Here is a 14,250-nt window from a genome sequence, read left to right as displayed (position 1 = left end):
ATACTGAGGTAATTGTAGCACTGAGGTCCATATAATTAGAAAATAAAAATATGAAATTGCATTAATATTGCACAATATAATTTATGGAATGTTATTGACGAAAATACACTAAAATATTAAAAAGTGATGAATATTTAATATTATAAAAAAAATGGTCAATAATATTGACTTAATTAAAGCATTGCACAATAATAATAATTAAAAAATAATGTACAATAAATTTTTTCCACAATATAACACACTGCTAGTTATTAGTAATGCCGAGATAATTACAATACTCACATAAAGATAAACTCAATGATTTAATGGACTAATATACATACGTATTGCCCAATATACATACTTCACACAATGGTATTGATAAAAATATATAATAATTTTTGTCAAAAATATTAACAGCGAAATGGTCAATAATATTGACTTAGTTATAACATTGCACAATAATATTAATAATTAAAAAAATATTGTGTAATAAATTTGCCCCATAATATTGCACATTCATGGAATTTTTTTTAAATTCGCTGCCCGGTCATAATATTGTACCATTTGTACATATGTACATAAGTAGTATGTATTATGACACTGATATTCCGATTCCGTTAAAGGTGGTACGAAAGTCCATTCTACAAGTACATATGTACATATACATATGTATGTATGTATGTATGTACATACATATGTATGTATTGGATGAAATATTGACAAAAAATTGAACTTCATCTCAATATTTCCAGTAATTTTGCCTTGTAAATATACTCGACAATGTTGTTACAATAATATTGCACAATAATTTTATAAAATCTATTGAAAATATTTTATGCACTTTCTTATGCAAACCTTTCCATCATATTGTACAATAATTGTGTACAATAATATTGCACAATAATATTGTAATATTGCTTTTTTATGCTATCCTTTCAAAAATACCTAATTTGTTCAAAAATTTATAAAATGACCCTAAAATTGTTTAAATTGCCACAATTTTATATGAAAGACGATCATAGTTGAACAACAGCAAAGGCAAATCGTAGACTTACATACATACAGTCCTATATAAACATACATACATATGTACATACTTATATGTATATGATACTTCTTCATACATATGTACATAAGTGCACTTGCGATTAAATTGCGGAAAAAGTGCAAATGCCTGAGCTGCCGCAAAGAATGGTTTGTTCAGCACAACTTCTATAAAAAAAGGAGACACAGACATGACAGCGTCAGCAACAGCATCATCACATATGTATGTATGCAATATACTATGTATGTACATATGTATATTGGCTACATGCATTGCTTCATGCAGTGGATTGCATAGCTGATGTTGCAGCTGTTCGTTGCAATGCAATTTCCACCGTTACTGCAACGCTCGTGTGTCATGTCCTTGCTGCATGCACCGTCCGTGATTTGGTCCTGTTAATGGCGGAGTGGTGTTGGTCTTGGATCTTCAGCGCCATCTACGCAAATAGCAACGAAAATCCGAATATAAATATTGCGTATATTTCAAGCTGTTGCCTTCACTTTATTTTTTTGCTCCTTGGCCAAAATGCTTTATTTCCATTTTTCAGTCGCATAGCGACTTCTACTTTATCTTCATTCCACAATCTCTTTGCCTCCAATCGCTCATAAACACACGCAAAGAGCCACTCGACTTGTAGAGTTAACGATCAGCCGCTGTTACCGTTTACCGTTGCCGCTGCTGCAGCTTTATTAAAAGCTTTCCAACGCTGGTTGCCTTTCCTCATGCAAAAGTGTACATGTTTGGTTTCATTTTGTTGTTGTTTCAATTTTATTTTGTTAAATTTTATTTGTTAAACTCTTTTATGCGCCGACTGTTTGGCTGCTTGCCTCGCTGCAGTCAATCTGTCTACTCAATCGACCGCGCCTGCGTTGAACCGCCGAGTGCGGACGATGACCGCCGGATGTTTGTGGGTGAAAAGTCGCCGCTATTAACTACAGCAGTGCGGTTGAACGCAATTAAATGCAAATATGTTGCAGCGCTAAGTGTTGGGAAAATGTAAATAATCTGTTAAAAGGTGGCAACGTCGTACGAAAACAAAAATGAAATCAATGTAAATAAAGGAACTATAAATTTAAGCTTAAGGAAAGGCAAATTTCGGTTGTAAACGAAGACATTCCACTCTGGGAATTTAGACAGATAGAGGCTGGACTAAGATCTGGACCAACTTCATTTGTATTACAAGCAAAACCACACCATGCTGTAAAAAATCCACCTAATTTCATTAAATGTCACACATATCGACCCATAAATAAAGTATAAGGTCAACTGATCACAATATCTTTTATTAATAAACTGAAATATGCTCGAGAACATTATTTCACGAAGTTTTACTAAGTGGATTTTAATTCGTGGACCGAATTCTTCCATTTTAGCCAAAAAAAATTTATTAATAGAGACTAAACGCTCACTTGATTATAAGATAAATCTTCTTCTTCTTTACTGGCGTAGAGATCGCTCTGATATTCGATTTGGCCAACGCGCAAAGGACCATAAATCTTTCGCAAAACCTTTCTCTCGAAAACTCCAAAGGCCGTTTCATCAGATGTTATCATCGTCCATGCCTCTGCACCATACAGCAGGACGAGGATAATGAGAGAATATTGTCCGATATATGCGTTGTAACATCTAGTGGAAGTTTGAAAATACCTTTATTAAGGGGGAGTATTCTCCCGATCCTACAGACAAACATAAATTTAATTCCTCTATACTGATGGTTTAGATATACATATGTATGTAATATATAAAAAATATCTCGATTAGTTTTAGAGAGATTCTGAGTTCGTAGTATTTTTGGATCCGATAGGAGAAAATAAAAGAGAGAAAAGCGAAAGTGAAAATCAACCGAAGCAACGAAAATCTTTATATTCGTTATGTGAAAATTTTTATTTTCCAATCTAAAGAGTGTTGGATCCTCAAAATAACAGCTCTTGTTGTAAGAATTGTACAACCGACTTTTGTGGGATACCAAAGAGTGAGCATATAGTATGGACCCATTTCGACCACCCATAAAGAGCAATTTTTGTACTAGATTTCACTTCTACTTGTATATCTTTGTTATTACCCCATAGATCGATTGTTAAGAAGCTTATGCAACTCAACTTTGGTTTTTCGCGGAATGTACGATTGGCGTGGTTGTTATTCGATTTTATGAAGTAAGCGGTAGGTGATGAGAATTACGTGTCAAAATACCTTCAAATTATATATACCCGTGCCCAGAACTTAATATACCCAAAGTTCGCTATGAAGTTTGCAACACTCAGAGGAAATCGTCGGAGACCCTACTAAATGTATACTTAGTGGTTTCTTTAAATCTGATAAAGTTATAGGTTATGACGAACCGAAAACATAGCGTTGAGAACTGTAATTGCATAAACTAATTTTCGTGTGTAATCCAACAATTTTTTTAAACAAATGTAAAAACTTATTATTTTGCGATGCTTTGTGATAAGTTGTAAATCCCCTAACCATATATGACTGATTAGCACGACTACTATCTGAGTCTGTCTATATATACGCGAATAAGACTCTCAGTTTTCGAGAAATCGATCTGAAATTTTTCACATGTCCGTTTCTCAACAAGAAGCTGCGCATTTGTCGGATCCGCCGATATCGAACCACTGTAAAGTGTAGCTGTCAAACAAACTGAACGCTAAAAATCAAGTTATTGTAAGGAAAACTTTTACATTTGATTAGATATCTGCATAAAATTTGGTTAGGGTTATTGTCTAAGGCAATAATGAATTTTCCAAAGAAATTGTTCAAATCGGATCACTATAGCATATAGCTGCCTTACAAACTGAGCGATGAAAATTAAGTTTTTGCATGAAAACTTGTTTATTGGTGAAAGGTATTCCAGTTTCGGTGCAGCCAAAGTTAACGGTTTTCCTTGTTTCAAGTACTATCGTTTATGGGAACAAGACTAAACCATACCAACCTTCATTGAGCAGAAGAAACACATGTGCCAAGTTTTATTAAGAAATCTCAAGCTCTTTGGAAATTATCACTTGCTTTGATGCCCAAAAGTCAGTTTGTCTTCCATACTGGTACTGTGTACTATATATCTCTATCTACCACATTTGCGTTAAATTGTTTCAAACAACCATTAGATTGTTAAATTCATGTCGCTCAAAAAAATGTGCACACAACACAAGAAAGTGCAATTCAATAAATAAATAAAGTTAAATAAGCAGAGCATACCTCAAACGTCGTAAACTAAAAATATATAAAGCATGCGAGCACATTCGATAAATTGTAAAGGAACAAAAAGAATACAAAATACAACAAAACAACGTAATGGTATATGTGGTGTTCATTCACCGTTTTACCTACCATGCATGCAGCTGCAACATGCATTTTTTATTACCAATTTTCCAGCAGCACCATAAACCATACAATGTGAGCTGCCACCACTACAAGCACACATAAACGATTACCATTTTCATTTCTGCTCTGCACCCCACGTCGTGCTTTCAAAAGCTCACACACACATTTACCAAGCACAAAAACACCCATTGGCACGTATGCGTGTGTGTAAGTATGTATGCATGTATGCGTTTGCGAGTATTTACATAAGTTTAATGCGCCCTACTGACTGCAATGATTGGGTCATTTATTGTTTGCTGCAATTCAATAGCGGATTTCGGTGGTTTTACTTTATCCGCTGCAGCTCTGCGCTTTTGCATTCTTGACGCGTGCATCACGGGCATCGCCAGCCACCCACCGCCCACCACCTACTGCTCGTTCACTGTTCAGTTTTCTGCCTCTCTCTCCCTCTGTTTCTCTTTGTGCTTCAGCTCGCACCGTTTGCCATGAAATATGCATTCAATGGCCGCCACCCTCGTGCGTTGGGCATGACATTTGCACATTTTAATCCGCCACTGCAATTCCGTTTTGTATTTGCGCTGCATTGAAGTGGCATGAATGCCTGCACCCCGCATGGCCTTTGCTGTTTTGTACATACATACATTCATATATCACTCGATTTATTTATTTGATTTTATTTTTCCTTTCATTCGTATATTTTAAATTTATTTTTGACTTTGCTCTGCTTGCGGGTTGACCATTAAATGTGCGAATTTATTTTGGTAATACATTTTTAATGCTGCGTGCATTAATTTGCCCACCGCTGGCCTGTGACAACAATCTGTGGCGCAGCTGTAATTATTGCTGCACGTACGAACGCGGCCATATGCGTGTGTGTTGTGTGCGTGGGTGAATAAGAGAGGTAAATATGCGCGCTGCGGTATTGTCGGTGGTCGCTGGCAAACAGTTAAATTAATGCTCATCATACGCCATGTGGCCGCCATTCGGATAGTGGGTGTGCAGTTACAGTGTTTTAAAGGCGACTAATTAGGCTCTATTAATGCACACAATTATAGTAGGTTTAGTAAAAAGAAATGCATTATTTTTCAAAGGGTTGCTTTAGTAATCTGTAGCACTCCTTGGATCAATGCGATTAGGGCATAAGAAAGTTAAGACTTTGTACTAAAAAAATTTTCAGACAGTTTTGTGTTTACTTCGCTCGCGTTCACAAATACGCGTCAAAGATGGACACAAGCAAAGAGGAAAAAACTATCAATATAACCTTGATATTTGATCTTTTTTGACGCTGTTTTTTCGGCTTCGGCTTACCTTCGCCACGAAATTCGGCCGATTGATCGTCTGTTTCTGGGTCATAAGCATGGATCCAAGACTCATCGCTAGTGATAATACGTTTCATGACATCCTGGTATTCGGAAAGCATTGTTTTACAGAATTAACGCGACGCCGTTTTTCAAAATAAAATAGTGGTTTTGAAACCAATCGTGCTTTCTCCTTTGCTAGGCCAAAATGATCTTTCAAAATGGTTTTCACTGATCCTTTCGATATTTCAACGATGTCAGTAAGATCTCTGACTATTAATCGCCGATTCTCAAGTTCCTTTATTTTATTAGCATGTTGATCATCAGTTGATGTTGCTGTTGTTGTAACAGCCAATCACGAGCAAATTCGATTTCGTAGATTCCGTTCCGTTAATTTTAATGTTAAAGCTAGACGTCGAACTGTGCCAATTGTCAAAGTTAAAGTAAATATAAATAAAAAAAGGGAAATCGCGGAGTAAAAATTATGGATTTGTCTATTATGAACCAATTATATAACCGATTGTGTTTTTTCAGCTAGATAGGCTATGTTAAAATCATTAGTATAATTTACGATAGATTCATGCATTAGTACTAATACACATAAATTTATTAGTTATATTTCTTGAGAGGGTATTTCTTGAGTGAAATTTAAAACAAAAAAATGGAAAATTTTATTTTAATTATTTAAATTTCAAATATTACTATATTTCAAAAAATATCTTCCAAAACAGATTTTTTAAAATTCCAATTATTTTCGAAGTTATAGCAGTTTTATCATCTCGTATCGTAGCAACTGAGACGATTTGAGCGGATGACAAAACTCCCATTTTCCTCTAAACTACTTTTTTTATTAAGAATTACCAAAAGAAAACTTCGGTATTCCGGTCTTTAGACTATATTACCCATTAATACTAACACTTAATTTATTTTAAATGCTTTGAAAATTAAAATAATTCTTTCCTAACTCAGTTTTCGCCTCTACCTTTACCTTATAGTCTACTTTTAGGCGTAATATGCTTTTCTATTTAATTTTATTAAAATTCATGCCTAATCGTCTTAACTCAAAATAACTAAAAACCAATTTCCAAATTGTCCAAATGGACAGCAATTCCATCCTCAACAACTTTTCGTAGTTAAAAATCACCTTTTGATTACCAAACTTTGTTTTTCAATATTCAAATTAATTTTTTCCAAAAAATCACCTTTCCTTCAGCTCTGGATCATTCTAAGCCATTCCTGTTTTCAGTTATTATCGAATGATGGCTTCAAGCCTTCAATGATGCGCCTTTGTTTATGTTAGAACTTTATCATATGAGAATTAACTAGGCTGTGGTTGATAATTGAGGCAGAAACCAGAGAGTTGTGTTACTTAGCCTTCAAAACTACTTTAAAATGTAGAAAAATTTTAATTCAATTTGAAAGTTGTTCGTAATTATCTGTTTTTGGAATTATCATACTGTTTAATACTTCACTGGATATTGTAGAAAGGTATCATTTTTTTGAAGAGCTTGAGTTATGAAATCGAAATAAAAAAATTCCTTGAAATTTCAAAATTATTACTCATTATAGTTTGCAGGTTCCAAAAATATTAAAAATATGGATACCATCCACACTCTCTCTTATATTAAAGACGTATCACTTTGTACAGTCAGTTTTATAAAAAAATGGAATGAGTGTTCCAAAGCGAGCTAGTATTTTTAAAATAGAAAATATTAATTATTTTTTAAAAACAAAAACCTTATTCCTATATTTTTCACCAAAACTCTTGTCAGTCAACTATCGCTGTTTTTTGTTAATAGATTTAATATTATCAGTGTTTATAAATTTCTACTTTTTTTTATTTTTGCAATATTTTTTTATTGAATTTGCTTGTTTTTAACTGTATTTTACCAATGTTCTTTTTTTTTACTAAACTTTTATAAAGATTATTTTAGAGATGGAGAGTCAAAGGGGGTATAAGAAAAGTCGAATAATTGTTGGTTCAAATTGAGCGCCACCCATCTTTTCATTTTTGTGTTCTTGGCTTTCATCGGTAATTACATTTTGGTATTAAAGTTGCATAATATTATCATAATACATTTTAATACTTACTTATTATTCATATTTTTCATCTAATATTTTATATTTTTTTATTTGAACATAATTTTCCCAAAAATATAACAATCAATTAATATTATAATAAATAAGATAACCGCGAAAATACTTGGCAGCTCTGCTTGCTGTAATTGTAAAAATATATATGTAAATATGTATGTCTAATTTGGTACAGAGTGAGAACTGAAACATCCTTCCATTGTTGTTATGCATTGATGATTTCGCGATTTGATGCTTTGCACACGGTGAGAATTGTTGTTCTGCATTGACGAAAGCTAAAGCAAGGAAGGAATGGAAATTGACACAGTTTTTCGTCGGCTCACTAACAACATACGGCCGTCGGTTTTTTTCTCACTCGTTTGTCATGCAAGCAATTTTTTTTGTTTTAATCGACATTTTTAGTGTATTTTGAATATTGGTTGAAGCAAATTGTTGCTGATATTTTGCCTATACCTATAAAGTGCAAGCAAGTTTATTTTTGCTTCCAGAAAATTTTCAGTGCCCGTGCTCTCACAAGTGTTTTTGTTAATAGCTGATGTTTGTTATATATGTACATAAGTGTATATCGTGACTTAAAAGACAAAATAACGTAAAATCTCTTTTCAAAAGTTTACAAGTGAAGGAAGAACGATATAATAGAAACCACATATATCGAAACAAAATGTGTGTTTTGGTTATAAAATGGTTATATATTGAACATATTAAACAGTGGAAGCTTAAAAATCGGCAATATACATACATATGTAATATTATGTATTGATTAATAAGCAATAAAAAAATCAATTCCGAATTTTTCGGTGATATGTTGTTTTGCATTTTAAGTGACGATATATGTAAGTGAAGAGCATAAAAAAGTGGAAAAAATGTTCGTAAACATACTGCATCACCAATATTAATGTTTTAGCTCGAGGTGATATGAGAGCTTTCAGCTTCCACCTGCTGTCCGCGATCAGTTTATATGTGCGCCTAGTAAATCGTTATGAACTTAAAAAATACCTTAATAAATAATAATAAATTAAAAAATACAATTCATATTAAATAATAAAATTAATTTTTCAGTAAATAATACAATCATTATAGTGCCTTATTTATTAATAAAGATTATAAATATATTTTATTACTTTTGATTGGAATAATTAATTACATATTATCATTAAACTTTTTGCAACATAACATTTAACATATATGTATATTTCTTTATGATTTTTTATTTTTAAGGAAGAAAATAATATTATTTCATTAAAATTTTTCTTTATTAAATAATTAATATTCAATAACAACATAAGTGCCTTTATTTATCAATAAATATTATAAATATATTTTATTACTTGTGATTAACGTAATAATATTACATAAGTTTTTTAAATATATATTTTTTCATTATTTTTATTTTTAGGGAAGATAATAAATTAATTTTATTGTTCTTTATTTATTCTTTATTTATTTTCTTTATTGCTTTTTATTTTTTTAAACACGGCAATCCTCTTTAAATGCTTTACACTAATAATATATGCAAGTAACTATTTTTTCTCTTTTGCTGTTTTTACATGGTATTTACTTAGGAACAGCATGAAATTTGGAACATAGTTTTGTGCTTAGACACAATGCAATTCAATTGCCGAAATCTCTAATACGGATGACGTCGCCTACGATCAGCAGCGGCTTACTGTCATTATGCTGGCCTGCTAAAGAAGATGCGTATTTCTTAATAAATTATTCTTTTATATTAACTACCTACATACATATATATTATATATATTGCATATATGTATGTATGTGTTGTAATAATTTTTAATATTTTATATAAATTTTCAATTTTGTACATCCATTTTTAATTTAATTTATTTTCCAATTCTTTTATTTCTTATCAGGAAAATATAGTACTAAATCATCTCCAAACAAAAAGGCCCATACTTGATATTCTTTGGCTGGCGTATTACATATCAATGAAAACACTTGTTGGGGATGCCTGCTCATGCTTTGTGGCTACTGAATAATTATGAACGTCTGGAAGATTTATTTCTAATTATTTATTGTAACACAAATTTCGAAAAAAATTATAAATTTTATTATTACTATAATATTAAATTATATTTGGTACTTTGATCGAATTAAAAATGAATTTAAGAAATTGCAAATAACTATTATTTTTATTTAATAATAAATGCCGATTTTTTATTCCAAAAAACTTACACTTGGCAATCATTTTTAAAGGAATGCGAATTAGCGGTTTGTATATGTTTTGTTTTTTACTAAGAAACAAAGTGGTAGTTGAAACATAAATTTGTTTTTGGTAAGCGCCAAACGAGAGGCGGAGTCTTAAAAGTAAAGTGCGCTTACCTGTTGCTGCTCGTAGCCTGCGCAGCAATTATGGGCGCCTGGTGATTTGGAGCGCTGCAGAAATTTAAATTTTTTGTTAATTTCGTGCGAAATACAGGGGAGTTCGTCCAGCTGTGGTATAATTTTTGTATTAAACCTTTTGAAGAGTTTGCAAAATAAAATAAATACATACAATTTTGACTAATCACCCATTATTGACACGGATCACATGTTTGTTGTTGGAATAACTAATGCTGCCGCTTTTACTTGGCGCTCTACAGTATTTCATGATCGCCTGGTGATACACGGGTTACATTTGTATTTCTGGCTATTTATTATTTAGTTGTTGGTAGGTTTTACATAGGCAGAACGAACCTTCTTTATAAGTTATGTTGGCCTGGTGATTCAGTGCCTTGCAAAAATTTGAAAATTTGATAGATTTCGCAGATCTTCATAATACAGGGGGGACATGCGTCGCTATATTTTTGTCTTAAAATATTATTTCACGACTCAAGTTTTTACTTGGCAACCCTTTTTTGACACAGGAATGCAGGTAGCGGTTTCTGTGTTAGTATGTTTATTAAGAGACGACGTGGCAGTCAAAACGATCTTTTGTTGTTGCTCAGCTGCAATCGAGTGGCTGGATGCGCCATCTGCCGGTTGCCTTCTGTGCGATTATGTTCGCCTAGTGAATCAGCGATATTTAAGAAAACTTAGAAAATGCGTTTTTCGTGGTGAGGGTGTGTGTGTGTGTGTGAGGCTTTAAGCAATACTTGCTATTTCATTTTAAGGTGGGGTTTATTTAATTAAACAAACAAAGGATTTTCGACTTCCACCATTTTTTATAGATTTTTATTTTAACTTTAATTTACCAGATAGATTTTATTTTATATTTTTATAAAAAATTGTTTAAAAAAATGTAAAAAATTAAACAAAAATATTTATATGGAAAAATAATAAAATGCTTATACTAAAAATAATAATCAAAAAGTTTAAACTGTATTAAAAAAATTAAAAACAATTCAAAAAAATAATAATAGAAATTAACTAAAATTTAAAAAACTAAAAAATTAAACATTAAATTAAAAAAATTAATAATAAAAAAAATTTAAATTGTATTAAAAACTAATAATATTAAAACCAAATTAATAAAAATTAAACATAAAATATTTTTAAATTGCATTAAAAAATTTATAACAATTAAAAAAAAGTAGAAATTAAAAAAATTAATATATTAATTATATAAAAAATAATTTAAAAAAAAATTTAAATTGTACTAAAAAAAAATAAGCTATTTATAAAAATAAATAATTGAAATTAATAAAATTATTAAAATTAAACATAAAATATATATAAAAATTTAAATTGTATTAAAAAATGAGTTATAATTAAAAATAATAATAAAAATGTAAGAAATTAAAAATAAAAATTTATATAAAAAAATTTAATTTGTATTAAAAAAAAATTAAGATAATTAGCAAAATAATAATTATAAAAAGTAAAATTAAAGAACAAATTGTATTAATAATTCTAAAAATAACAGAATCAAAAAATATATTCACTTTTTCAGCAAACCCAGCACACTGTGCTTACCACCTACCTCCGTTCAGCAAGCAGCGTTGCCTTGCCGCTGGCTCGTTGTCATCACATAAAATATTAGCTAATTTATTGCAAACGCAGCACTCTCGAACATAATGGAAAAATAACAATAACAATACCACAACAACAAAATTTTACATTTATACAAATAATTTATTTCAGTTTATTTCCGTTTCGTTAGACAATGGCTGACCGCGTTTTAGTTACATACGTAAATATATAATTCAAATACATACATATTTTCATAGATTTGTTTGTATGTTTGCGTATTTTAAATGTTAATGAATATGCGTATGCTATAACATTTGTTTTTAAGTTAATTATGCGCTTAGATTTTGGCTGTAAACGAATACAAAAACAAGTACGAATTTTATCCTTTTTCACATATTTAATTAATGGCTTCAAGTATGTGTTTGAGTAAATGTTTGTGTTTTTGAATGTTTGAGTGTTTTTGAGTGTGAAAGTATGAGTGTTTGAGAGTATGTGTTGCTGCACATTGTTAGTTGCGGGGCATGTGGACATGTAATTTGTTTCATAGAAAATTTTGGTCCTTACTATTAGTAGGCCTTTGGCTATAGTAGTGCTAAGGGTATACTATTTCAAAGCTATTAGCTTTGGAATTACGTTTTGGAATTATTTTGATTTTTTGTATCTTATCGCTGTTAAATTCATTGGTATGCAGTATTAAATTGTATGTTTGTATGCTTAAGTGTACATTAGGTTGATCCTAAAAAGGTTGAATTGTTTTTTTTTTTAACGATTCTTTGCAGATTAGTCGCCTTAGAGCAACGCGCAAATATTTTCCATGTAAAATTTGGTAATGATTTTTGGCGTTTAGAAACTTTGAACTTCGGTCTCTCTACGATCAAAGTTTATAGGCGATAGTCGGGCCTAAGTAATCGAAACGGACCCGAACTTTTATCTAGCAACTCGGCAGCATTCCTCTAAATTCTTTTGGGAATGTTTTCTTCCGCTACAATACCAACAAAAACATTACTTTTCACGAAAAAATCTGTAGTAAAAATTTTTGGTACACATAAGGACCAACCTAATACTTTTGCAGGTGTATGTATGTTTGTTAGTAAGTATGTGTGATAATAATATAAAACTAAATATGTATGCTACTACGTGTGTGTGTGTGTGTGAAGCGCTTAAACAATAAAATCATGTGTAGTTGTGTATGTATGTATGTGTGTGTATCATTTTTTAATATCTTTGTTGCTTATAAAGTATTTCTAATGTACAAACTTTCACATATTATACATACAGATATCCGTTTTTGTTAAATTATTTTAAACTTTATTATATTAATATAATTTGGCGTTTAGCTTTAGCACATGCATATACATATGTATGTATGTATATTTATATTTTGGCACGTAACAACAATTAGCTCGTACAGTTAGCTTTCACAATGGCACCAATTTTTCTCTGGTTATGTAATTATAAATTATCTGTTTACATGCATATACCGTTATAATGTAAATATTTCTACAGCATAAAATGTAATGAGTTTTATACGCGAGTTTCCCGTAAATTTTGCTGCTTTAAGCATTTGCAGCGCACATTTGTTATTGTTGGTTTTATTTTTTTTCGTCATAAATTGTATTATTATCAAAATTCACAGTGCATACATAAATATATCAATTTCAATTATAAACGTGTTTTATTTACTTTAGGCGAACGCATAGAAACTCACACACACAAATAGTTTTCATATTTTTTGTATGCAATTCTAATAATTGAGCCATTTCAACAAATGAAATTTTGTAGAATTTTGGATTTTCATTTATGTACAAGCATAGATGCACCTTTGTAAAAAGTTATAAATGTTTGGGATACAAATTTTGAAACTTTATTTCATTTTTTTAAACGTATATGAAAAGTAAATAAAAATTCAATGTAAAAATAAAAATCTATAACTCTATTAAAAGATAAATAAAAAATTAAAACTAAACTAAGAAATATATTAAAAACAAACATAGCATTGAAATATAAAAATGAAACCTAAATTATCTAAAAAATATACATTTAAAATTATATCAAATCATATATTAAAAACATATTAAATTCAATTACCAAATGAAAAAATATAAAAACCAAAAATAAATAAATAAAAATAAAAAAAAAAATATTTAAAAACCAAAAATAAAAAAAATAAAAAAAATTAAAAAAAAAAATAAAATAAATATACAAAATAAATAAATAAAAATCAAAATTTAAATTTAAATAAATAAAATACAAATATTAACAAAATCAAAAGTCAATCAAAAAGTAAAAAAATTAAAACTAAAAAAAATGAAAAAAATAAAAAATTAAAAAAAATATAAATGTTTCTTCATTATTAAAAACCAAACAAATAAATAAATTAAAACTCAATACAGAAATAAATTTAATTATCAAATAAAGTTTAATAAAATGTTAAAATTATATTTAAATAATATTACAAAAAAGTAAATAAATTAAAATTTCAGATTTAAAAGTTAAAATTTATGTAAAAATAAATTTATATAATATTAAAAATTAAAATAAAATGTATTAAAAAACTTAAAAAAACATATTTGAGTAAATAAATTACACTAAAAATAA

This window comes from Bactrocera tryoni, chromosome 2 (assembly GCF_016617805.1).
Source record: "Bactrocera tryoni isolate S06 chromosome 2, CSIRO_BtryS06_freeze2, whole genome shotgun sequence".
NCBI lineage: Eukaryota > Metazoa > Arthropoda > Insecta > Diptera > Tephritidae > Bactrocera > Bactrocera tryoni.
The sequence above is the reverse complement of the archived record's forward strand: the minus strand, read 5'-3'. Positions refer to the sequence as shown.